The sequence below is a fragment of the Dasypus novemcinctus genome, chromosome 29 (genome assembly GCF_030445035.2).
Source record: "Dasypus novemcinctus isolate mDasNov1 chromosome 29, mDasNov1.1.hap2, whole genome shotgun sequence".
NCBI lineage: Eukaryota > Metazoa > Chordata > Mammalia > Cingulata > Dasypodidae > Dasypus > Dasypus novemcinctus.
In genome coordinates this window covers 6,596,595-6,623,256 of record NC_080701.1, presented here as the reverse complement: position 1 = coordinate 6,623,256, position 26,662 = coordinate 6,596,595, and the positions used below count along the sequence as shown (strand labels likewise).

General features: G+C 39.0%; 1 protein-coding gene and 1 pseudogene across 1 annotated transcript in view; one reads left to right on the top strand and one right to left on the bottom strand.

Annotated features, from left to right (window-relative positions):
* Positions 1-6,167: 6,167 nt before the first annotated feature.
* On the bottom strand, positions 6,168-22,263 carry LOC101428347 (structural maintenance of chromosomes protein 4-like; annotated as a pseudogene).
* LOC131276523 (uncharacterized) overlaps positions 22,175-26,662 on the top strand; it is a 93,089-nt gene continuing 88,601 nt past the window's right edge. Inside the window, exon 1 of the mRNA XM_058289808.2 lies at positions 22,175-22,276. The gene's annotated coding sequence lies outside the window, so the exon portion shown is untranslated. The remainder of the gene's footprint in view (positions 22,277-26,662) is intronic.

Genomic DNA, 26,662 nt, shown 5'->3' with positions numbered 1-26,662 from the left:
TCCTAATCCCTAATGATGTTGAACATTTTTTTTTCTAGTGTTCTTTTGCCGTTTGTATTTCTCCTTTGGGAAAGTCTTTTGCCCATTTTTTAATCAGGTCCTTTGTGTTTTATCATTGAATTGTAGCATTTCATGTATATCAGATATGTGATTTCCAAGTATTTTCTCTCATTGAGTGGGCTGCCTTTTCACACTTTTGGCAAAGTCCTGTGAGGTGCAAAAGTGTGTACTTTTGAAGAGGTCCTATTTATCTACTTTTTCTTTTGTTGCTTGTACTTTTGGTGTAAGGACCAAGAAACCACCACCTACTACAAGGTCTTTAAGATGTTTCCCTATATTTTATTCTAGTAGTTTATGGTTCTGGCTTTTATATTTAGGTCTTTAATTGACTTTTAGTTGATTTTTGTTTAGGGAGTGAGAGGGGGATCCTCTTCATTCTTTTGGTTATGAATATCCAGTTCTTCCAGCACCAATTGTTGAAGAGATTGTTTTTTCCCATTAACATGGACATGGTAGGTTTGTTGAAAACCAGTTGACCATAGAAGTGAGGATTTATTTCTGGGTTCTTGATTCTATTCCACTGATCAACGTGTCTATCTTTATGCCAATACCATGCTGTTTTGACCACTGTCACTTTGTAGATGTTTCAAGGTCAGGCAGTGAAATTCTCCCGAATTTCACATCATTTTTAGAATGTTTTGGCTATTTGGGTGCACTTTCCCTTCCAAATAAAATTTGGTAATTGCCTTTTCTCTTTCTCTAAAGTAGGCTATTGGAATTTGGATTGGTATTGCATTAAACCTATAAGTCAGTTTGGGCAGGATGGCCATCTTCATGATATTTAGCCTTCCAATTCATGAACACAGTATGTCTTTCCCTTTGTTTAGGGCTTCATTAAATTTTTTTTTTTTTTTTTAGCATTGCTTTGTAGTTTTCTGAGTATAAGTCCTGTTCTTCCTTGGTTAAATTGATTTTTAGGTATTTGAGTCTTTTTGTTGCTATTGTAAGTGAAATTTTCCCCTGATTTTCTCTGCAGATTGTTCAGTATAAGTGAGTGTACAGAAACATTTATTGATTTTTGCATGTTGATCTTGTATCCTGCCATTTTGCTGGACTTGTTTATTACTTCAAGTAGCTTTGTCATAGATGTTTCAGAATTTTCTAAATATAAGAATATGTCATCTGTGAATAGTGAGAGTTTTATATCCTCTTTTCTTATTTGAATGCATTTTATTATTATTTTTTCTTGTGTAATTGCTCTACCTAGAACTTCTAGCACAATATTGAAAAACAATTGGGAGCGTGGGCATCCTTGTCTTTTTCCTGATTGTAGAGGGAAAGCTTTCAACTTTTCCCCATTGAGTACAGTGTTGGTTGTGGGTTTTTCATATATGCCCTATATCATATTGAGGAATTTTCCTTCTATTCTTATCTTTTGAAGTGTTTTTATCAAGAAAGGATACTGGACTTTGCCGAATGCCTTTTTGGCATCCATCAAGATGATCATGTGGGTTTTTCCCCCTTCAATTTGTTAATGTGGTATATTATGTCAGTTGTTTTTCTTATGTTGAACCAGCTTTGCATACCGTGCATAAACCCCATTTGGATGTGGTGTGTAATTCTTTTGAAATGCTGTTGGATTCTATTTGCAAGTATTTTATTTAGGGTTTTTTTGAGGTACCAGGGCCAAGGATTGAACCCTGAGCTTAAACAGATGGATCCCCTGAGCTTGTTCCTTGTTCCCTCACTTGTCTGCTTGTTGATTTTTTTTTTTTGTTCTCCCAGAGGCACTATTAACTGAACCTGGGACCTCCCATGTGGGAAGCAGGTGCCCAACTGCTTGAGCTACATTCACTCCCCTTGTTTAGAATTTTAGCTGCTCATCATAAGAGACATCGGTCTGTACATTTCTTTTCTTGTAGTGTCTTTATCTGGCTTTAGTATTAAGGTGATATTGGCTTCAAAAAATATGTTGGGTAAATTTCCCTCCTCTTAGATATTTTGGAATAGTTTTTTAAAACAGGATTGGCATTAATTCTTCTCAAAATGCTTGGTAGAATTCACCTGTGATGCCATCTGGTTGGACTTTTCTTGGGGAGATTTTTGATGATTGATTCAATCTCTTTAAATGTGATTGGTTTGAGTTCTTGTTTTTCTTGTAGCGTCAGTGTGGATTGATTTTGTGGTTCTAGGAATTTATCCATTTTATCCAGGTTTTCTAGTTTGTTTGCACACAGTTTCTCCTAATATCTTCTATGGTCCTTTTTATTTCTGTGGGGCCATTTGTAACTTCCCCCCTTTCATTTCTTATTTTATTCATTTGCATCTTCTCCCTTTTTTTCTTTGTTAGTCTAGCTAAGGGTTTGTCAATTTTATGATCTTCTCAAAGATCAGCTTTTGGTTTTGTTGATTTTCTTTATTAGATTTTTGTTTTCAATTTCATATATTTCTGCTCTAATCTTTATTATTTCTTTCCTTCTGCTTGCTTTGGGAAGGGTTTGCTGATCTTTTTTTGTTTCTTTAGTCGTTCAATTAGATCTTTGATTTTAGCTCTTTTTTCTTTATAATATATAGGCTTTTAGGCTATAAATTTCTCTCACAGGACTACCTTCACTGCATTCCACAATTTTCTATGTTGTGTACTCATTTTCATTCATCTCAATATATTTACTAATTTCACTTACAATTTTTTCTTTAACCTACTGATTGTTTAGGAGTGTGTGTTCGGCCTGCACGCATTTGCAAATTTTCTCCTTTCCTGTCTATTACTGATTTCCAGTTTCATTCCATTATGATCTGAGAAGGTTCTTTGTATAACTTCAATCTTTTTACATTTATTAAGACCTACCTTGTGACCTAACATGTTGTCTATCCTGGAGAAAGGTCCATGAGCACTTAAGAAGAATGTATAACTTACTGATTTTGAGTGCAACATTCTGTATATGTTTGTTCGGTCTAATTCATTTATCATATAGTCCAAATTCTCTTTTTCCTTTTTGATCTTCTCTCTTCTTTATTTATCTAATGAAGTGACTGGTATATTGAAGTCGCCAAATATTATTGTAGAGATGTCTATTTCTCCCTTCAGTTTTGCCAGCGTTTGCCTCATATATTTTGAGGCACCCTGGTTAGGTGCATACACATTTGTAACTGTTATTTCTTCCCTGTGAATTTTCCCTTTCATTAATATATAATGGCCTTCTTCATCTCTTATAACATTTTTGCATTTAAAGTCTGTTTTGTCCACTATTAGTATAGCTACCCCTGTTCTTTTTTGGTTACTGTTTGCATAGAGTGTATTTTTTTCCGAACTTTCTCTTTCAGCCAGTTTATAACCTGGGTCTGAGGTGAGTCTCTTGTAGGCATCATATGGCTGGCTCATGATTTTCTATCCATTTTGTCAGCTTTTATCTTTTGATTGGGAAGTTTAATCTTTTACATTCACTGATACTCCTGCAAATGCATTATTTACTTCCACCATTTTATCATTTGTTTTCATATGTCATATCTTATTTTGATCTGTCTTTTTACTCTTTTGGTTAACCTTTCTGCCAGTGTTGCCTTCTGCACTCTCCTCTTTTTTTTCCGGCTGTAAGACTCCTTTTAGTAATTCCTGTAAAGGCAGATTCTTTATTTATGAACTATTAGTTTCTGTTTGTTTGTGAATATTTTAACTCACCTTCATATTTGAAGGACAATTTTGCTGGATAAAGAATTCTTGACTGGCAATTTTCCTCTTCCAGTATCTTAATTGCCTCCATGGTTTCTGGTGAGAAATCTGCACTAATTGTCACTAGCCGTCCCTTGTATGTGATGGTTTGTTTCTCCTTTGCTGCTCTCAGAATTTTCTCTTTGTCTTTGATGTTTAACATTCTGAGTAGTGTGTGTCTTAGATTAGATCTATTCGGACTTTTTTCTGATTGAGATATGCTGTGCTTCTTGGACATATAAGTTCATTTCTTTCAACCCTCCTTGGTTGATGTCTTGTATGTTTTTTTTATTTCACCAACTATAATTGGCCTGCTTTCCATTTTACAGGAATTCAAGGTTTATGATCCATTCATGGGGCTCTTTAATTTTAAATTTAACATGCTCGATATAGAATTTTAATTTAACATGCGGATATCTTTGTTGTTATTTGAAAGGTTTTAAGGGTGGGAAACGTGGCAGAGGAGAATACTCAAATCACTACATTGATAAATTTTTTCTAAGGGAGAGCTGGAATTTGAATTGACCTTCTGACTCAATTCTTATTCACATAGTGTACTTTATATTTCATCTGTCTATATTGCATCAAGTGACTGCCTTATTGTCATCAGCTCTCACCTCCATAACTCTCACCCTGCTTGTTTGGGTATTTTGTGTGTTATAAATATCCACTTGCCCAATGTAATTAACAGCCAAAAGGGGAGACAGCTCTGTAGGGGAAACAGCTCTGTAGGGGAAACTTGTTTGTTGAACCCTCAGTAATTTCTCTTTTTGAATTAAGTTTTCCTTCATTAAACTTTTAGGTATAATATCTGATAAACACACAAAAAACAAGTAACATGTTTGTGCATTTTTATATACACCTGAGGAACCAGTACCTAGCCTAAGAACTAAATCTTTATCAACCACCTGGATTGGTATGCTCTTTTCCATTATCCAACTGTCCTGAAAGTATGCAAACTTTTGGTTTAGCAGTTCCTTGTTTTTATGTTTATAATTTAATCGCATGGGTATGTAACTATTAGCATCAACCTGCTCTTTTATGTTGATATTGAGCTTTCATAAATGATATCTTAGTAAGCGGTTTTCTGGGCCTAACTTTTTCCATGTATCATGTGCCTAAGAGTCATCCATAATATTAAATGTAGTTCAAGATCATTTCTCTTCTGGAGGTTTTGTATTATCTTTAATAAAAATACCAGTGTTTACTTATCCACTCTCCTGTTAAAGAACCCTTGGGGTGCTGATAGATTTTGCTTTATTTTACTGTGCTAGTTTAAACATTCTTGAACATGTCTTGGTGCACATATACAACAGATTTTTAGGAGTATTTCCTGGAAGAGGAATTGATAGATATGAGGGTACATTAACTATAACAGGCTAAATCACTTTAACAAATTGACACCAAATATAAAAACTCAAACACAATAAAGTTTAATTGTTTTTATGTTTTGATTTTCAGATTTTGCTTTATTTGAAATGCTAATGTATTTACATCTTTAATGGCAATATTACCATATAAACTGTCTTTGTTGGATTTTAAATTCTTAAACAATAGTGCACTGAATAATGAGGCAATTAGCTCACGTTTCATTCCTCAGGATAAAAATCTAAAAATTGAATAGCTATGGCAAAGACTTTTGATTCAACTCCAAAATTCCTTAATACCAAGTGGTTTCCAACCTATTTTCAGTAGAATTAGAACAATCTTGAGCCAATACAGTGTTAAAAAAGAAAACCTGATAAATTGACAGGCAAAATAAACAGCATTCCATCTTAATTTTATTGATCTTGTCACTAAGGAACTTTACCCCTACATACTTCACAGTCTTTTTATGAAGCAACTACAGTACAGTATTTTTCCTTTTTACTTATGGCTTACCCTGTTCAGATATTGCCTTAGTTTGCCAGCTCTCTTCCAAGTAAGCTTTTAAAAACATCCAAACCTGTCAAGTTTTAGAAAAACTTATGAGGCATTTACATTTCCATCCCTACAATTCAAAATGACTTACTTTTAAAAAAACTTTCCCATTAATTGCGTAATAAAGAAAGTGATTGACTAAATAAGTAAATTAAGTGGGATTCCTTAAGAAAGTATCTAAGATAAGTTAACAGACTTTTCCAGTATAGGTCGTAAGTTCAGAAGGGTATGATGAGCCTTGATCATAGGACCTAGTCTAGAACTTTCCAGTGCATCAGCTAAAATACTTTTAGCTCTGCTGGTGGCAGTTTAGGATTTAGGGCAAGTCACCTGACCATCTAGGCATCTTATTTTCTCCATAGGCTGATGCTAAAAAGTTGTCAGAGTCCTATAATTTCCTACAAACAGGATTCAGAATATTTATTACAGTTATAACATATCATAACAGCATGAAATAGAAACCAGTTTTTTAAAATCTAGTCTGTATTTTTTATACAGTTGGATTCAATTTGGGGAATCTTCAAGTTTAGTGAAATTCTTAACATGCAATTTCTTTTGGATTTACTGCAACCCTTTGGCTATATTTATGTCTTATGGACTCCAGTCTGAACTGAAATCTCGAACTTATTTCAAAGAGAAATTATTACGAACTGGGCATTTTTTTGGCTTGTTCATATATATATGTTTGGTTTACATACATATATATATATATATATATATGTATGTAAAATACAACAATGGACACATTTTTTTTAATCCAAGGGCTGTGCCAGTCTTGCCCCTGAAGTAAAGGGGAGTGGGCTTGCAGTGGTGAAGAGCGCATACAAAAGCAAATAAACTAGGGTTTTTCTCTCTTCCTGAAAGTTTGAAGATCTTCTTCTAAATTTTCTTAGGTGGCCAAACACTGGCCCTGATTCCTTGAAAGAAAGTATACAGGCTGTCCGTAAGCTCCAGTTCAGCATCTCCTCCCAAAACAAACATTTGGTAATTCTCCTTTAATTTATTTGTTATTACATAAAAACCTGCTATAAGTTCATTCACCTTTGTTTCTGAAGATCGTATGCCTGTCTAAAATGGTCTCTTCCCTAGGTAGTTTTGATCAATTCTGCTACCCATTACAAATATAGTTCTTCCTTCTTTTTATACTCTGCAGTGTCCTCAAGGTTCATTTTCATTACATGACACAGGGATTCCAAAAGCGCAATTTGATTTGTTATAGAATCTGGATTCTTGACTGCTTCAAGATCCTCTGGGCTTAGAATGGAAAACCTCTTCAACAGGATTGTCTTCTATGGGATGCAATGATATTTCCACCAGTGTCTCACTTCAGAATGTAATTTAATATTAAGTGCATCTTTTCGAATAGCATATCTCTTGCCTTGAATTGCTTTTAGGTTTTGAAATAGATTATGCTGTTCTTTCTGGATGGCTGGTAAGAACTCCTTTGCAGTATTTGTATTCTTTACAGCCTCTGGAGCTTTGTCCTCAAAGCTTTTTAGGTCTGCTGTTAAGTCATCTACTTCTTTCTCAGTATCTTTCATTTCTTTCTCAATGTGAAAGAGTCCTGTGCCTTTTTAAAATTTCTGAATGCAGTCTTGAGCCCAACGTGGGATTTATTAATGGCAGAGGCACATTCATCTAAATGCTTACTTATTTGCTAAAGTTTGTCTTGATGTGTCTTTACTTTATGGTTACTGATTTCTACAATGATATTATGTTAACTTTTAATCTTAACTTCTACTTTATCAGCCCTCAGCAACATTGCCCTTTCTGTTTTTAAAGCACCAGCATTTTCTCCCAGCCAAATTATACTTTTTGGGGGGAGTGGAAAAGAAGGGTTGGAGAGTCAGGGCCTATAGCAAGTTCATAGCAAGTACATTAACTTCAAGTTTCTTACCTTGGCCGTGCAAATATTCTTCTTGTTCTGATAAAACCTGCATGCTTCGCAGTAAACTCTTCTCATTTCTCTTTCACTATGTAGTAACTTTATTGCTTCTTCAAGTTGCACGTTCTGTTCCTGGATCTGCACTGCTTTTTAAAAGTCTTTTTGCAGCTCTGATCCCATTTGCTTTACCTCTTTTTCAGAGATTTCAACCGCAACTGATTAACTCGTTCTTCCTTTCATTACTTTGTTTCCACTGCCAGTCATGGTACATGACTGTTCTATGATTTGCCACTGTAAAGTTACCACTCTCTGTCTTCAATCTTTTTGATGTGCTACTTTTGTGGCTTGATTCAAGTTGTTAGCTACCAAGGAATCTTGTTAAGGAAAGTCAAACGCTTGGAGGACTTTTCTTATCTTTTACCTGTACTAAATAAAATAAGAGAGGAGTGTTTTCAGGAGTTTGCATTTTGGTCATTCCCCCACCCCCCGCCCACACAGTCATGTTATCTAAACCTAGAAAAGTTGTAAGCCTAATATGTCTTTTAAGGAAGATTACACATCTTTAAGCTGTTTCAGTAGAATTAACAATAATGTAATCTAATGCATGACAACAAGATCAAATAGCAGCTCATATTTTTCATCAGGGATTCCAGTTCCTAAATCCTTCAATGTTCCATATATTACTGGAATCCTGCCAGATTTATTGTTAAATTATTGCAGCAAGGACTAACCTTCCCCCTGCCCCAACCTGATTCATTGCTAAAGTACTCTGCTTTTTCAGCTTTTTGAAAAGATCAGAACCAAACTCCAAGTTTATTCCTTCTTGTCTAGGTTTTAGAAGTTCTTTTTTCTCCTTTAATTCTTGTTCAATTTTAGGGAGTTCTGCTTCTACATTTTCAGTTGCAGCTTTCCTTTCTTTGAGAGTCTCAGAAGCTGTAATTAGCTTGTTTGGCCCTACCTACTTGAGGCTGTGGGTCTGTGAAGACGAGATAGAGGCTAAGTTCTGACTGGCTGCATCCATCTTTGAATGTGTTTCGTTTACCAATTTGCCGAAATCCATGAGATCTTTCACTTGACTTTCTTTACGAAGTCCTGTGTTTCCTGTTTAAAGGTATCCATAACTTCCTTTAATTTTTTTTCTTCTTTTTCTTTTTCCCTCTGTTGTCTCAGTTGTTATATTTTTACTCTTAGCGAGTATAGCAGTTTGGCATAGTTTATGAATTCCAAAAATAGACATTGGATTATGTTTGTAAACTGGTCTGTTCCTCTGGACATACCAGATTTTATTAGATTCAGAGGCTTCACTTTTACCTGATTAAACTATAATTAGGGCTTTGATTGGGCCATGTCAGTAGGACATTGAGTTCCTGCCTACCAAGGGAAAACAAAATGGCAGAGGAGAGTTGGAGTTTTGATGCTGGAGCCCTGGGAATACACAGGGGAAGAACACAGAGGAACAGAGACAGTTCCATAGACACGGCAGAGGCCCTGGGAAGAGAGAGAGCCTGAGGGTCTACAGCTGACCTTGTGGAGAGAGCAGAGCAGCTGAGCCTGGGAAAGAAACAGACCCCGGGGAGAGAGACAAGCCTTATCCCAGCCTACAGCTGATATTGGAAGAAGCTGGGACCATGGAGCCTGAAGAGGAAGAGGGAGCTGAACCCTTGCAGCCAACTTCCTCCAACCCACGGCAACAGACTTTGGTGAAGGAAGTAATTTACTCTTTTGGCTTTGTGACTGTAAGCTCCTGCCTGAAATAAATATCCTTTATAAAACCAAACAATTTCTGGTATTTTGCATCAGCATCCTTTTGCCTAACTAATACAGTATGTGTACTTTTAAAAGTCTTTGACCTTTTCTTTTTGAAGATGTTTCTCAAGTTTTTTGTCTTCATGTTTGGTGTCACGTTTTAATTTTCCCCTAACTTGAACATCTTTTGAACCCAGGTGTATAGATTTCCCTTTGTTCTCAATATATTCTGTAATTTTATTCAGTTTCATCTCTACATGTTTTACAGCCTTATTTGTAGCTTTCATTTCATTAGACTATATATCCTCTTCTCATTAATTTCTCTGGTATAATCATGGATATTTTCCTTTTTGCTTCCTATTTTAGCAATTAGTTTCTGCAGGTAAGTGTACTGGCAACACATGTGACTCTTTACCTCAAATATTTCATTTTCCGAGGTAAGAAATTTGATGGTTCTTTTCTTCCTTTCTCCTTTACCACCATCTTTTTCTCTCTAGCACCGTCTTAATTCTGTTTGACTTCTTTCTCTGTGTTAATTTAATATTTCAGCTATTTGACACAAGAATTTAATCGATCCACGTAGCCATCCACGACCAATTATGTCTTCCCAATATTCCAAGTTTATCTTCATTGTGTTCAGTTTGACTTTTTGGTTTCATCACAACAAATTGTTCAACTTCATGATGTAAAACTAAAAATCTTTATTAACCAAGAATTATATGAAAACAACTGTTTACAAAACTCTTTGTTACCATTTATGTCTGTAGGCTCTTCTGCACACATGGCAACTATTGTTAGACTCTCCTTCCTGCAGGGCAGGCCTCTCAGACCAGAGTTAGAAATGGGAGCATAACCCAACCTCTCTGGTCTGCTAAATAAAATGCTTTGCTATAAATATATGTATACAGATTGATATGATGACTTAACTGACTCCAGAATAAGAAAGCAATACACAGACAAATATTTATTTATTTTATTAAACTTCTGTTAATAATTGGGAGAATATAAAATAAGCAAAGTGTTGTCTACAAACAGGGGTTCAACTGCTGCATCATAATCATTTATGATATATATGCTTAAGATATAAGCTCACCAAACAGTGGGACACACCAACTTACTTGGCCCACCTCCAGCCAGAGTCCCAACTGGATGTAAAACAAATACGTATATGCACATCTAGTTTAATAAGTCTATACTGACAATTAGACTGAGACAAGAATACCAAAGCCAGTCAAAAGGTTAAATCAATATTGATCAGAGTCACAAAATGACAGAAAAATAGAACAGTTTTACATACAAACTCACTACCTTCTAGCTCACAGCTGGGAAGCTCCAAGTCAGAGGCCCATACCAGGGTCTGAATTGAAAGCAACACCTGTTCAGAGCACCATCTCCCAGAGTGGGATTTCAATTGGCCTGACCAGAGACTGTCCTTTTTATTGCTCTCAGAATCAATGAACTCGATGCTATCGACGCCAACTTGTAAGTACTGTGCCAAATCCCAAGGAAGTGACCAGCCTCCTCAGGAAGGAACACAACACTCCCTGGGTAGTAGTTCCAAGGTTTATGTGTCCAGCCCAAGAAAGTGGCCGGCCATCCCAGGGAGGAGCACAACACTCCCCGGAATGCACCCTGTCTGTTCTTATTTCTTACACAACATCTGGAATGCACCCACTGTTCTAGTTCTCATCTTTCCTCCTGAAACATGAAAAGTTCTGACCAGCAAGGCATTGGTTTGCTGATTAACAGAGCTTCCTGCCTGATGCTTCACTTTGGGGTTTGAACAATACTCACAAAACTTTTTCCCAATACACTCCCCCAGCTCCTACCATGCTTCAGTTCTGGGTCTTTTATGAAAAATCTTTCTTTTTTAAATTGTAATATATTTAGGTAAAATTGTGAGGATGTGTTTAGTAGGCAGAGGGATTTGCCCTATGTGTGATTCAGGAGCGGGCTCCTTTTGTTGTGTGACTCCCCCTTTCCAATGTTTTCTTATCATCTACTGGCATTTTCACAAGGAAAAAGTATATGCAGATATGCTTCTGCTTTAAAAGCCACTTCACTTGTACTCATATTCCTTTGCCTAGAGTTTAAATACATTGCCACAATTAACCGCAAGTGACACTGGAAAATGTAGCTCATCTCGGTGCTCAGGGAAAAGAGGATGCATGTTGTGGGCAGGTAGCAGCCCAGTCACTATCTGCTCCCTGGCCACCAAAAGTCCACCTGCATTCTTTCCCCTTTGGTACACAGCCCGTCCCTAAAGGAGTCAACCCAAAGTTCCACATGGACGCTATATTCAGCCAAAATCAAAGATCTCTGGGTGATATTTACTACCCTTTACGGTTCAGTGATCTAATGAATTAAAGACAAAATATCCTTTTTTTCCTCCCGACACAATCAAAACAGTGATGTGGAAGAACAAGATGACAATGACAAAAATAAAATCTTCAAATTATCATATAGAAAGAGAAATGGAAAACTCACAGTAGAAATTGAACCATAACAGTGATGGATACTGCTGGACAGGAAGGGAGAAGATATTTTGTCCCTATCAATGGAGAAAGTATCTTCAGCAATTGAGATATACCATCCATTGCTCCTCCTGGTTCTGAGCTGCCGAGATGGTCTTCCTTGGCCATAGTCCTTCATCATCATCATGATAATAGTGAACGTAGGGGAGTATGTCTTCCCTGGAGACTGACAAACTTCTGCAGTCCTCTTTACTATGCATGTTTTGGAACTGTGTCAATTAGGCTGGCATTTTAGACCAAGACTAAGTTTTATCAGCAATATAATTATTTAAATAATGAAATAGGTTTCTGAAATTTTTCTTAGAGGCAGATCCATATGCATATGATCACATCAAAATATTTTCTGGGCACTGTTCTCATTCCTGCTGTACTTATTTATTTTTGTGCTCTGCTTACTCTCCACCCTCGTTTTCTCTTTTTCTCCCTCTCACTTAATGAAGGATATCTTGAAGCCATTCCAGAAATACTAGTCCTGGAGGAAATGCAGCTGCAGTTAGCTTTCCGAAAGGCCTTGGATCTGTAAACTCTTTCTATTGCTTGTAAGCCTCCCGATTTTCGCCCAGGCCTATCTCTATTTTTGTAGTATCTTCCCCAAAGCCTCAAAAAACCAGTAAACCAAATTGACATTCTGTCTCTTTGCAATGTTCCCTTTAGAACTACAACCTTAGTTGTAGGTATATGGTCTGCTTTTTTAAGTTGTCAAAGATGACAGTTTTAACAAGTGTTTTATTTGACAGAAGAAAGGGGTGCAGCTGTCCAACCTGCGGTATTTGTTTCCTTGCCAGGAGGTGCCTGATTGCTAGGACACTGCCGCCTGTTTCTAGTTAGGTAACTCCCCATTTTCTTTAATTCTTCATATGAGTTAGAATAGACGACTTCTATAGCAAACAGCCCATAATGCAAGAGGAAATAACAGGGGCTAGATTTATACTCACTTGTGAAACAACTGAAAACAAACAAACCTGAAGACATTGGTCATTGGGCAACAAAGTACTGAGGTCCTCGAGGGATGGTAAATTGATGAGGTGAAGCCTGCCGTGGTGCAGCTTATCTGCTGAGACAATTTCCAGGTCATGGCACGTGGGGGGGGGGATGGGAACCCAGGCGGAGGATGGAGGAGAAGTAGGAATCTGGGGAAGTCAAGGCTGCCAGAGCTCCCAGGGGAGTAGATGGGAGAAGAGAGAGCTACACAGAGAACGGGGAGCTCCAGAGATGTGCCGAATCCTTCTCAGCATTCAGCTGGCCTCAGACCAACCATCGGGTACATATGAGGAGGCTTTCTGAGAGTGGAGAGAAAACTACTAAAAAAGAGGGAAAATAAAAAAGCACCTGCAGGGTGGGGTGCTCACAGATCACACAGGGCCAGGGATAATAGCTACTCCCAACTCTGAGGGAAAAGCTTTGTAATTCAGGGGACATCGCAATTAGAGTGCCAAGAAGGACCTTGCCTCAATGGGTAGGAAAAATTATTCCTAATATAAATACCCTCCTGGTCTTGCCTAATAAAACTTAAAAGCAAGATATGAAAGAATCAAACTATATTCAAGTATCTTAACTGTACCCCACCAACAAAGCTCAAAAATGTTTTCAGAAAGACAAAAATATCCAGCACTGTCTGGCATCTGGTAAAAATTATCAGGTATGAAAAGAAGCAGAAAAATACGTTACATTGAAGAGAAAAATAAATCAATAGAAAGTGACTCAGAAATGATACATGATAGAATTAATAGTTAATGACATTAAAATTGTTGTTATGACTGCAACACATCTGTTCAAAAAGCTAGAGGAAAAATTGGACGTAAAGTGCAGATATAGGAGATTAAAAAATATCCAAGTCTAACGTCTATAGAAATGAAATTTGTGATGTCTGCGATGAAAAAAATAATACACTGGAGCTGCTTTTTGGCAAATTGAACAAAGCAGAAGAAAACTTAGTGAGCTCGAGCACATAGCAATAGAAATCATCCAAAATGAACATGGCAAAAAAAAGAGTATCAAGAAACAAACAACGAAAACAGCATCCGTTAACTCAAGACAATTTCAAGTGGCTAAATACATGTGTGTTTGGAATTTCTGAAGGAAAGAAGAGAGAGGGAACAAAAAATATTTGAAGAATAATGACTGACTTTTTTTCCAAAATAGTCTCCCTCTATATAGTGCAAATCTGAAAGAAGAAAACTATATCATGGCACAGCATAATGCAATGCTTAAAAAACAGTGATAAAGAGAAAACCTTCGAAGCAGTAAGAGAAAAAAGACAAGTTATGTACAAAGGGAAAAAAGATAAGGGTAACTGCAGTTTTCTTATCAGAAACAATGCATGCTTGAAGACAATGAAAGAATACCTTTAGAGTATTAAAAGATTAAAAAACAAAAACTGTCAATCTTGAACTCTTTACCCATTGAAAAGTTTCCAAAAGATAATGAAATAAAGACTTTTCCAGACATACAAAAGTTGCATATGCAAAAAATTCAACCTTCAGGTGATAATGCCCAATAGTTTTACCAAATTGTTCTCTCTGAAACTTGACATTGGTAGGCTTATTACTTTTTGCTGATTTATTAAGTCTATAGGTAAGGCGCACAGCCCCTTGAAATCAGCACTCTGTCCATGGGCCCTACCTTGGAATATATGGCAATCTATTTCCCCAATGTAACAGAGGTAGACTCATTTATAATTTCCCTACATGTGTTTCTCTACCCCTATTATTTGAGCCTATAATTAGCACTGTACCTGTTAAATACACGTCCCAGAGATTTAATCTTTGGTCTGTTCAAATGCCATTTGAGCCCTCAATCTCGGCAGAATTGCGGTCAACAACTACTCTCCAGTTCATCAGAGTTGGAGAGGACAACTAACAAAATGATGATGATGATGGACCATGCCCATCCCCAAACACAGAGTATCTAAACTGCAAGCAAGACAGTTGCTTCCATTCTGGCCCATAAGATTTAGGCCCCTTCTCAATCTGAAGCAGAGCAGGCATTGCCACCCCCAAATCCTCAAGATTGAGGAATGAACAATCATAAGGGGGTAATGTACCATGAACCAATGTAAGCTTATCATTATTGTAGAAACAGAAGAACTTGTAACATTTATTTAAATGTAGTGGTTACCAGAAGTTCTGAGGGGAAGGAACGGGAATAATAGGTGGAACACAAGGCATATTTAGGGCATTGGAATTAAGTGTAAAACAATGTAAACTCTAGACCTTGGTTAGTTACAATGTTTCAATATATATTCATCAATTAAAACAAATGTACCACACTACTGTAAGATGTTATTAATAGAAGAAAATGTTTAGGGGGTTTGGAGTATATGGGAAACTCTTTTACTTTCTATGTAACTTTTCTGTAATCTAAAACTTCTTTAAAACAAAGTTGATTATATGAAAAATTATAGTCTTAATGTACATTTAATTTTAATATACATCTTTTTTGTCTGTTTATTGATGGTAGGAATTTCTTCCTCTATTGATCATTCATGATTGTGAACATTATTCTATTGGTTTGTCTGACTTTTTTTTTTGGAACTACCAGGGTTGGGGATTGAACCCAGGATCTTGCATGTGGAAGAGGTGCTCAGACTCTGAGCCTCATCGGCTCCCAACTTTTTCTCAATGATTTGTATTTTATAAACTAACTTTGTTCTTAATACAGAGCTATTATCATTTCTTTTCTTATGGTGTCTATTGAATAATAATAGTTCTTAATTTTAATGAAGTAAAATGTGCTGATTTTTTTAATGGTATGTTGGAATCTTGCTTATTAAATAATTTTCTCTCCAAAAAGCAAAATAAATCCTTTATAATTTCTCTCTGAATATTTTAAAGCACAGGCAATGCTTGTTTTGCATGGTTCTGATATGCACAAATTTCAGCTGCCATAGTTCATTCACCACCAGTCCCCAGCAACACCATTTTATAAAGCACAAAGTTTAGTGGTACTTTTTTCTTTTTTACGAGGTACCAGGGATTGAACCTAGGACCTTGTACATGGGAGGCAGGAACTCAACCACTTGAGCTACATCTTCTCCTCCTGGTACTTCTTCACTCCACAAATTATTATGTGAATAAATGATGCATATCATAATCACTTACTAATCGCATAACTTCTTTCAAAATCTCTTGGTGAATACTAACTGTGCCTCTGATATCCAGTTCATGCATAGAAAGGAAAGCATGCAGGTGAGTTGCCTTGTCTCCCAACGATGAACCCACACAACCTTTTACAAAAATGGATAATCAAAAGAGGCAATAGACTGAAAAAGATTGAAGTGCAGCAAAGGAATAAAAAGTGATGACATTGGAAATGAAATTCAGATTGAACATAAATGGAATTGTAGCAGAAATAGTTGATCCTACCACTATTGGACAGACTCTAAATGTGCCACCCAAGGAATTTAGTGACAGCAAACTTATCATCGTAAATGAGCAAAGTGGCTGTGACCGAAAGAATGAAGATGTCTTGGGGAAATGACACTGGCAAAAAATTCACTTAAAGGAACTCTCAGAGATATTTCACAACCCTAAAGTGCAAAGGAGAAAATGTTGAAAGCTAATCCAAACTTAGAAAGCAGCCTGGCAGTTCACCAGCACAGAAAAAAGGCATGCTCTATATTATGTTATACAATGAGAAGAAAGCAAACTGCTCAAATAATTCTTGCTGCGTTTTTTACACAGAAATGAAACACCATAGTCTCGATATGCCTAATGTTTTATAGCAAACTAAATAAATTTTAGATTTATTATATTTTTCTTTCTCTATACCTTTATAGGCTAAAGAAAGGAAGTTTTTAATGTCTTGGAAAAAATATTGAAAGTTATGGAATAATCATGATTATTGATTGTTGAGATCATTTTGCAGTTTCAGGTTGCACCATCGTTTTCATGGTGCTACAGTACCATACAAACAAGGACTACCTGTGCCTGACTTGCTTTTTACCTTTAATTCCCTATTGCATATAGGATTGAGTTTTTGGTCTTTTGGGATTTTCTTTGGTTTTGGCTTTTTCTTCTTTATTTATTTTAAAGAAATTTTAGATGGCATAAAATATAAAGAATTCCCACATGCCCCACTCCCTCCTCCTCCCACACTTTCCCACATTAACAATATCCATCATTATTGTGGTACATTTGTTACAATTGATGAACACATATTGAAGCATTGCCACGAACTGTGGATTATAGTTTACATTGTAGTTTATACGCTGTTCAGCACAATTTTGTAAATTATGACAAAATATGTAATGGCCTGTATCCGTCATTGCAAAGCCATGCAGGACAATTCCAATGTTCTGAAAATGTCCCCATATTACACCTATTTTTCACTTTCCCTCCTCTCTGGTGACCATGCAATGGAAAAGCCAAGAAGTCCGAAGACTGCTGGCCAGCAAGAAGATAAAAACCCTGTGAAGAGGTAAGCCCTCTAGCCTCTAAAACTGGGAGCCAATAAATTCCTATTAAATCAACGCATTATAGGATACCTCTTGTATAGTTACGAAACTAAAGCAACATCCATGGTTAAATTTATTCCTAGGTTATTTATTGATTTAAGATCTATAGTGAATGGGATTATTTTTAATTTCCATTTCAGAATATTCTTGGCTGCTGTATTTTTATCACACAATAATACATAATAAATAATAAAATACATAAATAACAAATAAGTATAAATAATAATAAATAATAAATAAAAATAAATAATAATTTATATATTTATAAATAATTATAAAGACATAATAAAATAAAATAATATAAAATAATAAGGTACATAAAACGTGTATTTTATCACACAACTATATTTTTGTGTGATACTTTTGTAGCTTGCAACTTTGCTGAATTCAGTTGTTGGTTCTAATAGTTTTCTTGTGGATTTTTTTTTTTTTTTTTGGATCATGTCTGTGTGAATAGAGACAGTTTTTCACTTTACTTTCCAATTTGGATGTCTTTTATAGATTTTTCTTGACTGATGGCTCTCGTAAGGATTTCCAGTACAATGTTGAATGGTAGTGGTGAAAGGGGGCATCTTTATCTTGTTCTGACTGAATGAGGAAGCTTTCAATATTTTACCACTGAAAATGATGTTAGCTGTGGGTTTTTCATACATGCCCTTTATCATGTCATGTTGAGGAAGTTCTTCTATTCCTATTCCTATTTTTCCAAGTTTTTTTTTTTTTTCTGGTCATGAAAGGGTGTTGGATTTTGTCAAAATCTTTTCTGTACCTATTAAGATGATCATGTGATTTTTCTCCCCTTCATTCTGTTAATGTGGTATATTGAACTCCTTGCTTTTCTTGTGTTGATTGAACTTTGCATTCCTGGGATAAATCACACCTGGTCGTGGAGTATATTCTTTTCACATGTTGGATTTGATTTACTAGTATTTTATTGGACACTTTGCATCTATATTCACAAGTGACATCTTATTATATCTTTATCTGGTTTTGATTTTAGTGTAATCTTAGCTTCATAGAATGAGTTAGGAAGAACTCTCTCCTCTTCAAATGTTTGTGTAATTTTGAAAAGGTTTGGTGTTAATTATTCTTTAAATGTTTGGTGGAATTCACCAGTGATGCGATCTACTTTTGGACTTTTCTTGGTTGGGAAATTTTTGATTATTCATTCAATGTCTTCAGCTTAGACAGTTATGTCTTTCATGGAATTTGTTCATTTCCTCTAGGTTATCCAATTTGTTAACATACAGTTGTTTTTAGTATTCCCATAATTCTTTTACATTCTGCAAGATAAATGATAGTGCTTGCCCTTTCATGTTTTATTTTAGTTATTTGCAACTTTTCTCTTTCTTTGTTAATTTAGCTAAAGTTTCATCAATTTTATTGATCTTTCCAGAAGACCAAATTAGGTTTCATAGATTCTCTTGTTTTTCTATTATTTGTTTAATTTATCTCTTCTCTAATCTTTATCATTTCTTACCTTTTACCAACTTTAGGTTTAGTTTGCTCTTCTCCTTAAATTCCTCCAGATGTGATGTTAGATTATTGGTTTGAGATCTTTCTTCTTCTTTTTTAATATAAGCATTCAAGCTACACATTTCCCTCTGCACTGACTTCATTGTATCTCATACATTTTGGTATGCTGGATTTTTGTTTTCATTTTTCTTAAATTATTTCTTAATTCCCCTTGTGATTTCTTCTTGGACCATTTGATTGTTTAAGAGTATGTTGTTTAATTTCCTCATATTTGTACATTTTCTGGTATTCCTCCTTTTATTGGTTTCTTCATTCCATGTGGTTGGAGAAGATGCTTTGTACAATTACAATCCTTTTAGATTTATTGAGACTTCTTTTGTGACCTAACATGTAGTCTGTCCTGGAGAATGACCTTGTGCACTTTAGAAGAGTGTGTATTCTGCTGCTGTTGGATATAGTGCTCTTTATATGTCTATTAGGTCAAGACAGTTTATTATATTGTTTTAGTCCTCTATTTCCTTATTGAGCATCCATCTAGATGTTCTACCTATTAACAAAAATAGTGTATTGGAATCCCCAATGATATTTTTAGAAGTACCCATTTCTCCCTTCAGCTTCATCAATGTTTGTCTCATGTATATAGGGTATATGTGATTAGGTTCATATATGTTTATTATTGTTATATCTTCTTGGTGGTTTTACTCTTTTAATAAATATAACTTTGGGTCAAGGTGATGCTCTTGTAAACAATATAAAGCAGAATTATGCTTGTTTATTCATTCTGCCATGTGTATTTTTATCTAATTTTTAATTAGAGAAGTTGTAGGTTTAGAGAAAAATCATACATAAAAATATTGTTTCCTTAAACCCCCCCAAACATACAGTTTTCCTAATTATTAATATTTTGCATTAGCATGATGACTTTGTTACAATTGAGGAAACAATATTGTTATAATTGTAATATTAACTACAGTCCATGTTTACATTAGAGTTCACTGTGTTATAGATTCATGTGAATTTTTAAATAAATCCATTTATAATATATATACAACCTAAACTTTCCCTGAACTACATTCAACTATACAATTTGATGAACTAAGTATCATTCACAGTGTTGTGCTGCCATCACCAACATCCATTACTAGAAGTATTCCATCAACTCAAACAGAAACTAATAACACTAAAGTACCAACTCCCCATTCTGTAACATCACCCCACCTTTAGGTAACATTTATTCTAGTTTCTGAATTTATGAATTTATTTATACTAATCATTTTATACCAGTGAGATAATATAATATTTGTTTAATTCACTCAACATGATGTATTCAAGATTCATCCATGCTGTTGCATGTATCAGATCTTCATTCCTTTTCACAGCTAAATAATATTCCATTGCTTGTATATACCACATTTTGTTTATCCAGTCCTCTACTGATGGACATTTGGGTTGCTTCCATCTTCTGGCAATTATGCACAATGCTGCTATGAACTTTGGTGTGCAAATAAATATCTGTTCATATCCTAGCTTTCAAATCTTTGTGTATATACCTAGAAGTTGATTGACAGATCATCTGATAATTCTACACTTAACTTTCTGAGGAATTGCTAAGTTGTGTTCTACAACAGCTGTACCATTTTATATTCCCACCAACAATGAATTACTGTTCCTATTCCTCCACATCCTCTCCAATACTATTTTCTGCTTTTGTTTCTAATATTAGCCATTCCAGCAGTTTGAATGGTAATTCATTGTGGTTTTGATTTGCATTCCCTAAACCAATGAAGTTGAACATCTTTGCATGTGTCCATAAGCTTGTTGTATATCGTCTTTGAAAAAAATGTTTTCTCAAGTCTTTTGCCCATTTTAAAATTGGGCTTTATTTTTATTTATTTTATTTATTGTTGTTGTTGAGTTGTAGGATTTCTTCATATAGCCTCAATATTAAACCCTTATCAATTATGTGATTTCCAAATATCTTCTCCCATTGTATAGATTATGGCTTTCATGATGAAGTACTTTGATGCACCAAAGTTTTTAATTTTGATGAAATTCCATTTATTTACTTTTTTTGTTGTTGGTCATGCTTTTGGTATAAAGTCTAAGAAACCGGGAAACCGACTTTGGCCCAGTGGTTAGGGCGTCGGTCTACCACATGGGAGGTCCGCGGTTCAAGCCCCGGGCCTCCTTGACCCGTGTGGAGCTGGCCCATGCGCAGTGCTGATGCGCGCAAGGAGTGCCCTGCTACACAGGGGTGTCCCCCGCGTAGGGGAGCCCCACGCGCAAGGAGTGCACCCATAAGGAGAGCCGCCCAGCGCGAAGGAGGGAGCAGCCTGCCGAGGAATGGCGCCGCCCACACTTCCCGTGCCGCTGACGACAACAGAAGTGGACAAAGAAACAAGACGCAGCAAAAAGACACAGAAAACAGACCAACCGGGGGAGGGGAGGGGAATTAAATAAATGAAAATAAATCTTTAAAAAAAAAAAAAAAAAAAAAAAAAAAAAAAAGTCTAAGAAACCATTACCTAGCACAAACCTAACTTGCTTCTGTACATTTTCTTGTAGAAGTTCCATAGTTAAGATTCCTATATTTAGGTCATTGATCCATTTGGAGTTAATTTTTTGTATATGGTGTGAGGTAGGGGTTCAACTTCATTCTTTTGTAAGTGGATATCCACATTAGCCAGCAGGATTTGTTGAAAAGGCTATTCTTTCACCATTGGTTGGGCTTGACACCCTTGTGAAAAGTCAATTTGCCATAAATGTGAGGGTTATTTCTGAACTCTCAATTTGATTCCATTGGTTTATATATCTGTCCTTGTGCCAGTATTATGCTGTTTTAATTACTATGATTTTGTCATAAGTTTTAAAATTGGCAGTGAATTTTCAATCTTTGTCCCTTTTCAAGTTGATTTTTTAAATTTTGGTCCTCTTACCTTCCATATGAATTTGATGATTTGTTTTTCCATATTTGCAAAGAAGCTATTGGAATTGGAGTTTTGATTGAAATTCCATTGATTGAATTGAATCTGTATATTCCCTTTGGTAGAATTGACATTTTGTTGCTGCATCCCTTCCCCCAGCCTTTGTTATCTCCTTCCTCCAGCCGTTGCTGTCCTTCCCGCCAGTCCCGCCCACGTTGCCAATATATAATCTGCCTCCTTCCCTAGCTACTGCCTACCTCATAGCCGCCTGCACAACTCCGCCTATCCACTACTGCCCCGTAGTTAATCCGCCCCAGCTCCTGCCCCTCCCTCTACCCAACCCTATATAACCAAGTGTATTTCCGCAATAAAGCAGACTTGTTCCTGCGCTCAGGCTGTCTCCGTGGTTTCTACCGCGCGTCCCCCACACCTGGAGAACCTAGGCTAAAACCTTGGCCTAGGGGCTCCCCGCCGAGCCGTGGAAGGCTTCCCGGACTCCGTGAGCCGCTGACCCACGACAGCGCGCCCACACTTGGGGGCTCGTCCGGGATCCTTTCCTTCCACTGCCCTACGGCCCCTGTTGTCTGCTGTTGCTGTTGTCTACTGGCGACCATTTCAGCTCTCCAGGTAGGGACCACATCGCCGTCTTTTCTTCTCCCACTATGGGCACCTCTCTCTCCTCACACCATACACCTCAGGTTCGGCTTTTAGCCGCCCTGCTTGATACCAATGGAGTCCGCGTTTCCCTGAAACAACTCCAAAAATATTGGGACCTGCTCCTCCCTTTTAATCCGTGGCTTGCCATCTGCCAGCTCTGGAGCCCAGACACATACTCTCGACTCATAGATCGGGTCACCTCCGCCATGGAGCATGAAAAGCGGTCTTTTCCGCCCGGCCTGTTACCCACTCTAGTGGCCATTCGAGCCTGCCTTCTCGGTGCACCATCCGAAGTCATACGAGATAAATCGATTAAGCAACCCAATGACTATGAGCCCGATGATCCTAGAAACATGAATTCTCTGTCCGACCAGCTCGCCGCTGCTCTCGAGCGCGAGCCTCCCCACCCGCGCTCCCCACAGCCCCCAGAAACCGTTTCTGTGGCTCCTCAAAATGGCGGACCTCCTCCTCCTTCTTCCACCTCGGCCCAAAATGGCGCACTTCCAGCTTCTTCCTCACCCAGATCAGAGCCCGCCGGCGAGAACAAAGGCGCTTCCTCTCGCCTTTACCCACCCCTTCCTGTCTCGTCATCCTCCGGCTCGGCCCCCGGAAATGATGTGTCCTCGCCGCCATCTTGGCCGGCCCCCGGAAATAATGTGTCCTCGCCGCCATCTTGGCCGGCCCCCGGAAATGATGTGTCCTCGCCGCCATCTTGGCCGGCCCCCGGAAATGATGTGTCCTCGCCGCCATCTTGGCCAGCCCCCGGAAATAACGTGTCCTTGCCGCCATCTTGGCCGGCCTCCGGAAATGACGTAACTTCGCCGCCATCTTGGCCGGCCTCCGGAAATGACGTAACTTCGCCGCCATCTTGGCCGGCCTCCGGAAATGACGTAACTTCGCCGCCATCTTGGCCGGTTTCCGGAAATGACGTGGCTTCTCCGCCATCTTGTCCGACGCCCAAAAAGGTCCCGCCGCCAGCTTGCTGTCGCTTTGACGTTGCTAAGATGCCGTTCTCTCACCTGTTTCCCGCTACCGTTCATTCCTCGCCACCGCCATATAGCGGCGGCTCCGGAGAGGCACACCCTTCCTCCCCCCAGTTATACCCGCTCAACCCGCTGCCCACACAGCAACGCCCTCAGCCTTGGCTTCCCTTTACAGCCGAAGAAGTTAAAACTCTTCGTAAAGCGGTTAAAGAAGACGGCATAGGTAGCCCATATGTCCAACAATTAATAGAAGAGTTAGGGGTCCAACTTGTTCTTCCTTATGACTGGATTTCTCTAGCCCGTTCCATCCTTCCGCCAGGCCAATTCCTTGAATGGCGTGCTTATTATCAAGTAGCTGTTGACAAGCAAATGGTAGAAAATGTCCAAGCAGGTATCCAAGATCCAGCTGACGCCTACACGGGAATTAACAACTATGCTGACCCTCGTTCTTATGTCAACATAGATCCAGGGTTTTGGCACCGAGTAAAAGCTCTTGTTCAGCGATCGTTCTCTTTAATTTCTCCTAAGCAGTCCACCAAATTTGCGCAAATGCTTCAAGACTCTCAAGAGACCTTTCCAGCATTTGTCGCACGCGTTCTAGAAGCATGCCAACGGAAAATTACTAACGAAGATGCCCAGTTTGTGTTAGCAAAAGAACTCATTCTCGACGGATGCCTTGCACCCTTCCGAGCTGTTATTCTTCCTATCCGTGATAAGCCAATACATGAATGGGTATTAGCTTGTCGAGATATTGACCCACAGACTAAAGCACTTACCGCGGCCTTTACCTCCGCCATGTCCGTGTCATCTGCCTCAGCTTCTGCCTGTTATCGGTGCGGTCAACCTGGACATTTCATCCGCGAGTGCCCTCAGCAAACGACTCCCTGCCCTGCCGGGGCACTGCGCAGACCAAGAGGCCCCCCCACGCCGTGCCCGCGCTGTGGAAAAGGATATCATTGGGCCCGCGACTGCCGCTCGTCACAACAGCCTTTAAACTCCCAGCGGGGCAGGCCTCAGCCCCTCTCCCAAGAGGCCCTCCAGAGAGCTCCAAAACCTTGATGTGGACAATGCCTATCACACGCCACCAGAGACCCTCCCTCGAGCTCAAAATCAATGGGCAATGGCTTGAAGGGCTCTTAGACTCTGGTGCCGAAATCTCTTGTATTCCCTTTGAAATCGCCGCTTTCAACCATTGGCCCCTCGAGACCGGCCCTCAAGTCATTGGCGCCACAGGAGCTGCTACCTCCTGGAAGACCTCACAACCTTTGCATTGGAGCGATCGAGAAGGTCACGAAGGCCAAATTCGTCCACTCGTCCTTTCCTCAGTCCAAACCATCCTATGGGGAAGAGATGTCCTCAGCCAGCTAAAAGTTCGAATCACCACAGAAGCCTTCTCAGCTGCGCTGCCCCCCCCCCTTCTAGGGGCCACTGCTCCCGTCTCAAGACCTGACCCTATCCCTCTGGAATGGGACACAGAGGAGCCCATCTGGGTCGAGCAGTGGCCCTTGCCCGCGCACAAGCTACAAGCTCTCTCTGCCCTCGTCGACGAACAACTACAAGCGGGGCACATTGAGCCGTCCACCAGTCCCTACAACTCACCGATCTTTGTCATTAACAAGAAAAACACCGGTAAGTTCCGCCTTCTCCACGACCTTCGAGAAATCAACAAGCACATCAAGCCAATGGGATCACCTCAGCCAGGCTGCCCCCATCCTACTGCAGTCCCCCAGCATTTTCATGCAGCGACCATCGACATCAAAGACTGTTTTTTCTCTATTCCTCTTCACCCGCGAGACTGCCCACGATTCGCATTTACAGTCCCACGCACCAACAATCAAGGCGCCGCGCTTAGATTCCAATGGCGGGTGCTACCTCAGGGCATGCGGAACAGTCCGACAATATGCCAACTTTATGTCAATAACGCTATTGAGCCGCTACGTTCTAAATTCCAGCCTGAGCAAACTTACATCCTTCATTATATGGACGATCTTCTCTTGGCAGCGAGCTCGAGCGCCCTTCTCAATGACTTGCTCTCAGCAGTAATAACAAACCTCTCCAGTCTCGGACTCACCGTGCAGCCAGATAAAATAAACCTCCAACCTCCTTTTCAATTTTTAGGCTTCCATTTTCATCACTTCATTCAACCCTCCAGCCCACGCCTTCATACCTCTCCCACCATGACGCTCACTGAACTTCAACAGCTCTGTGGGCAAATCAATTGGCTCCGATCAGCGCTCCCCATTACGACAGCACAGATGCAGCCCCTCTTTGAGCTCTTACAAACCAAGAATAGCCCGCCGGCCGCAGTCAACCAAAAAATTACTCTCACTCACGCTGCTCTAGAAGCTGTCCAACAAGTCAGTAATGCTTTACAACAGTGTCGCTTAGAGCGATTCTCTCCCGATCTCCCAGTCCTTGCCCTAGTTCTGCCGACACCGATCACCCCTACGGGCCTCCTGTGGCAAGATGGTCCTCTCCTTTTTCTGCACACGTCAAAAAGCAAGCTCCCAAAAATTTGCCCTTTTATAAGGGCTTGGATTGCGCTAGCCACCGACTTGGTACTCCTTTCCATACAAACATATGGCATCCCGCCACACACCATTATTTGGCCTTTAGATACTAAAGAAGTTACATCCCTCATCATGAACAATGCCCAAATGCAGAGCCTGGTAGAGCTCTTTCGCGGCTCCTTTGACAATCACTATCCTCATCACCGATTGCTGCAAGGAATGTCTCAATTAGCGTTCTCCAATCCGTTTCATCCGTTGCCTGCGCGAAACCCAATTCCCTCAGCCATCACTGCCTTCACAGACGCCTCAAAAGCGGCGTTTGCAGCCATCATATACACTCCTGGAAACCCTAAACCCCGGCAGCTGTCGTTCACTAATGACTTCTCTGTTCAAGTAGGCGAGCTCCTGGCAGTCGCAGTAGTCCTCAATCTCCACCCAAGCCAGCCTCTCAATATTTTTACTGACAGCCTATACACACTGCAAGTTTGCCGCAGCCTGCCGCTTGCCACCTTTTTACCAGGCGATTCAAACATTGATCGAGCGCTCACCTTCGTGCAACGCCTGCTCGAAGAGAGACAACAGCCATGGTTCATCGCTCACTTAAGAAGCCACTCCAACCTCCCAGGGCCTTTAGCCCACGGCAACGACCTTGCCGATGCAACTGTGTCAAGCCATAAAGTTTTTCCGCTAGCCTCCAAAGACTACGACGCAGACGAAAATCAACTGGGAGACTCTGTCAACAAAGCAAAATTACTGCACTCTCGGTTTCATTACTCTGCACGGACTATTCACAAACTTTACCCAGATCTGCCCATCGAAACCTGTAAACATCTAGTGCGCTTGTGTCGCATTTGCGCGCCTCT